The sequence below is a fragment of the Nicotiana tomentosiformis genome, chromosome 10 (assembly GCF_000390325.3).
Source record: "Nicotiana tomentosiformis chromosome 10, ASM39032v3, whole genome shotgun sequence".
Classification (NCBI taxonomy): domain Eukaryota; kingdom Viridiplantae; phylum Streptophyta; class Magnoliopsida; order Solanales; family Solanaceae; genus Nicotiana; species Nicotiana tomentosiformis.
In genome coordinates, this window is record NC_090821.1 from 19468710 (window position 1) to 19474142 (window position 5433).

The window sequence follows — 5433 nt, forward strand, 5'->3', positions numbered from 1 at the left end:
GAATCCCAAATGGACACATAAATAGGAGTATTGAAAGAATCACAAGACAAATCCGAATATGAAGCAAAATATGATGACACATACGAGTAAGTAGAACCCAGATAATATAAAACTGATGCATCTCTATGACAGACCGTAACAATACCAGTAATGACAATATCTGATGTAACTACCTCAGTCCTACTAGGGAAAGCATAACAATGGGCCTGAACTCCCCCTCTAGGACGTCATCTACCCGCCTATCCTTCACCCCTAGCTGGCTGTGCAAGTGGTCTAGAAACTAGAGCGAAAACCATAGCCTGAGTACCCTACTGAGGTCTACTCTCCAAAATCTGGGACAATCTCTCACAACGTGCCTAGTATCACAACACTCAAAACAACCCCTCTCCGGGCGTGTCTGTTGGTACTAATTCTGTACCCCACGGCTAGAATAACCACTGTAGGAATCACGTGCAGAAGGTGCACTAAAAGATGGCTATCCACTATGGGCACCCTGAGGTCCCTGACTAGCTGGAGAACTATGAGCAACCTGAAGTGCAGACTGAACTGGTCGACTGATAAATCCTCTTCCATGACAAGCTGTAGCCAAAGAGTGGGAATCGCTGAATTGACCAAGACCTCGAGGCCTCTTGGCCTCCCTATCCCATCTCTCCTGCCACTGATGCGCTCCAACCTCCTAGCGATCTCCACCACCTAGTGGAATGGAGTCTCAGTCTCCAACTTTTGTGCCATCCTAAATATGAGGCTATAGTCGAGTCCCTCAATAAATCTATGGACTCTCTCTCTAATAGTGGAAACCAAAGCAGGTGCATGACAAGAAAGCTTTGTAAACCTCATAGCATACTAGAACACGGTCATACTCCCTTGGCGTAATAGCTCAAAATCAGTACGCAACTCGTCCCTACGAGTCTGTGGAATGAACTTCCTCAAGAAGAGATTAGTGAACTGGGATCAAGTAACTGGAGCTGCGCTAGCTAGCCTACTCACCTCATAAGTCTGCCCCACTTATATGCCTGCCCCGTTTGTTCGAAAGTAGTAAGGTCGACCCCGCTCAACTCCATTATGCCCATAACACACAGAATACAGTGACACTAGTCTCAGAAACCCTGTGCATCTTCAGAATCCTCGCCACTAAAGTGAGGAGGATGATACTTTTGGAACATCTATAACCTCTTCTGCTCCTCAACCGACGCAACTGGCCTGACCTCGGACTGGACCGCAACCACGGGCTTCACTGGTATAATACTCGAAGCCTGATCAACATGAGCCCGCTGCTCTGGACTCTTGGCGACGGGAGTCTGAGCTCCTCCCCCCAGCCTGAGAAGTAGCTGGTGCAACCAGGATCAACCTGTCCTGAGCCAAAGTCCCAAACATGCTCAGAAAGAGCACCAAAGTCTCCTGAAGTGCAGGGGTCGCAACAGGCGCCTCAGGTGCTTTCTCCCCAACCGGAGCTATGAGTGGCTCCTCACTCGTGGCCCTAGCACGACACCTTACTGTGGCACGTGCCCCGCCTCTAGCAACATCGATCCTTCGGGCATCATCATCCGTAACTAAAGCTCGTGTCCTCACAATCTATGAGAGAATAGAAAAAACAAGGCACAAACTCCAAAATCATTAAATCCGCACGAAAAAGAATGAAAGAAGTATAAATTTCCTAATAGTTCCGCAACCTCTCAAAGATAAGTAGAGATGTCTCTTTACCGATGCACAAGACTCTACTAAACTTGCTTATGACTCATAAAACATATTAACCTAGAGCTCTGATACCAACTTGTCACGATCCAAAATCCCACTATAGGAGTCATGATGACACCTAGTCTCTGAGACTAGGTAAGACTATCACATAACAATATCAATAGAATACAACAACTTTAAATTCAAGAAAAACTGCGTAACATGATAAACCTACCAAACATGGATACAATAAGTAACTTTCCAAAACCCTGTATAATGAGTCATAAGCTCTACAAGAAATACATAACAACTCTCAAAGCATAGATTCTGTTTGAAAGACATAAACAGTAGAAAAGAAATGTGAAACAGGGTGACTCCGAAGCCTGCGAGCGGAATAACAGGGATACCTTGAAGTCTCCAACCAGCTCTAGCATGCAATTCTAACAATAATCTCAACCCAAAGTACCTGGATCTACATTAAAAATGTGTAAAAGCATAGTATGAATACACCACAGTTGGTACCCAGTAAGTACCAAGGCTAACCTCGATGGAGTAGTGACGAGGTTCAAGTCAAGACACTTACTAGTCAAATAACCCGTGAAAGATATCAAAGAAAACTGACAACAAGATGCATGACAAAACAAATATCAACAACCTCGTAAAGCATGTAACAACATCTCAATGTAGAATAGCACATCTTTTCCAACGAAATACCAAATAGAGGTGGGGCATGGGGTAGCATATCAAAATCAACAAAACATCTCATAAAACACAAGAAGGAAGCATTTAGAAAACAAGTGTATGATCATAACATCAACCCCATTCCAACACAAGAACAACATAAAGGAACACCCCGAAATGCCACATAACATTCCCAACAAAGCCACCCTTATGTCGCCGCATGCACATAATTAATCGAATGCCTCCCTTATGTTGCCGCATGCACATAAATAGCCACCCTTATCTCACTGCATGCACATCACAATGAAATACCTCCCTTATGTCACTGCATACACATCTCGCCTCCCTTATACTCTACACAATAACAATCAACCCGCATATCAAGTTCAAATGTTCCAAAGTATAACAAAATAATAATACCCAAAGTCACATCAAGATAAAGCCCACGACTCAACAACAAGGTGCATAATAACGTGACAATAACATAGAGTGCGGGGAGTATTCAACAATAAAGCATGTTTCATATTGCAAACAACTCAAATTCAAGGCATATTTATAGTGTAAGGTCTAATCTGATCATGAACCTCACATACGTCCGTGTACACACTCGTCACCTCGGTACGCGTCGCTTCATATAACACAAATATACAATTTAGATCAAATCCTAAGGAGTAATCCCCCCACATAAGGTTAGACAAGATACTTACCTCAAATGACCCCAATCAATACTATAAAAATGCTTTTCCTTTAAAATTTACCTCTGCACGACTCAAATCTATCCCAACAATGACTTAATAATATCAAATAATGCAAGAGAAACCAATTTTAATTATTAAAGTTGAGATCTTTGTACAATTCTCAAAATATCAACAAAAGTCAACCTTACGCTTCCCCGGTCAAAACTCGTGTTGAGGGATAGATTTCTAGTACCCATAATCTCACGAGTCAAAATATATTATTGGTTTTTAAATCTGAGTCCAATTCAATTCTCAAATCTCAAATTTTCATTTTAAAAAAGGTTTTGTCAAACCCCCCAATTTTCATTCATGGATTCATCAATTAAATGCTAAATAAAAGATGAGATTAATGAAAAATAATCAAATCCGAGTCATAAATACTTACCCAATCTAAGTGGGTGAAAAATACCTCAAATATTACCTCAAACCGAGCTCCCAATCTCAAAATATAAAACAATGAGTCTAAGTCCCGAAATCTCACTTATTAACCTAGTTGCAGATGTCGTATTTGCGACCTTGGGTTCGCAAATGTGACTATCATAAATGAGACCCTTGGATTGCAAATGCGGAGCCTACCAAACAACTTAGAAGTCGCAATTGTGACCAATGTCTTCGCAAATGCGAAGCCCCCTTCCCCATCGCAAAGTCACAAATGCGACATGAAGATCGCAAATGTGATCAGCCAGCCCTGCTTCCCCTTTCGCAATTGCGATCAAGGCATCACAATTGCGATGCCTGACACCCCCTGCCCACTCTGCAATTTCCATTGGTTCTTTGTAAATGCGATAATCGCAAATGCGAACTGGTGTTCGCATTTGCGAGAACTGCCAGCACACCACTAATACTGAAACATTCCAAAACATCCTGAAACACGTTTGAAACTCACCCGATCCCCCGAGGCTCCACACCAAACATCCACACAAGTCTAAAAATATCATAGAAACTTGCTCGCAATCTCAAAATACTAAAATAATATCTGAAACCACGAATCGAATACCAAAATACATAGAAATCACAATGAAACTCAACAACTTCTAAAATCACAACCAAGAGTCAGATTCCTACCAGACTAATTCGGAATGACCCCAAACTTTACACAAAAGTTCCAAATGATAAAACAGACATATTCCAAGTTCCTAAACAAAAATCTGAACCCGATAGCCACAAAGTTATCCCAGGAACCTCTGAATTTAATTCCGGGCATACGCCTAAATCCAAAATTACCATACGAACCTATTGAGAGCATCAAAATACCATTCCAATGTCGTTTTTATAAAGGTCAAAACTCGATCAACACTTTCAACCTAATCTTCCAAACTAAGAACCAGTTCCAAATCAATCCAAAACCTCCCTAAAATCCAACCAATCATCTCCGCAAGCCACATAACCAAAATATATATACGGGTAGCTTCAAAAAGGGAAATGTGGCTCAAATACACAAAACGTCCGGTCAGATAGTTACATTGCTAACTACACGTTGTCCCGTAATTATACTATACTTCTACATATGTTTGTGCAAATTTGGGCATTGGTAGTAGTGGACATTTGGAGGGTGCCCAGTAGCTGACACCAGAGACTTGAGGTAGTGTTGCATGTCATCTGCAGACTCTTCAAGTCCCGTTCTTTATTTATCATATTGTTGTTTATATTTTAGACAATATTTGTATTAGTAAGAGATTCTGTTATATCTTTTTTAGAGCTCATGACTTCTTACTACTAGTTTTGGGTTTTTTGTTGTTGTAGTATCTTTATATGTTATGTTGTTGAAAGATTTGTCCCGCTCAATTAAGCTATCTCAATTATATTACATTTTGATATGTTTGATTTGATCTATGATGGATGTTGACTTATCTAGCGATGGATTTAGGTGCCATCACGACTGTTGGTAGGATTTTTGGTTGTGACCTGTGGTTGTGGCAATATGAATATCATTTGACTTAGATGATTCTAGTACTTTTTCAGTAGTTCTTTAATCTATTTTTGTTGACAGATCATTGTTCCACTTGTGGTTTGCTTGATTTGTAAAATCAAAAATAAATTGAGCTTACCCATCATGCTCATCTAAAACTCCCTCCCTATCAGTATAGCAAACTCCTTGTACATTGTCATTTGTAGCTCCAAAGATAATATCATCCATATACACCTACACAATCAAAATATTTTTACCTTTTGACTTCAAGAACAGTGTATCATCCACCTTTCCTCTTTAAAAGCCATTGTTCAGTAGAAATTCTAAAAGCCTCTCATACCAGGCTCTAGGAGCCTGTTTCAAGCCATACAAAACCTTTTCTAGTTTAAAGACATGTTCAGAAAACTCTTCCCTTTCAAAACCAGGCGTTTG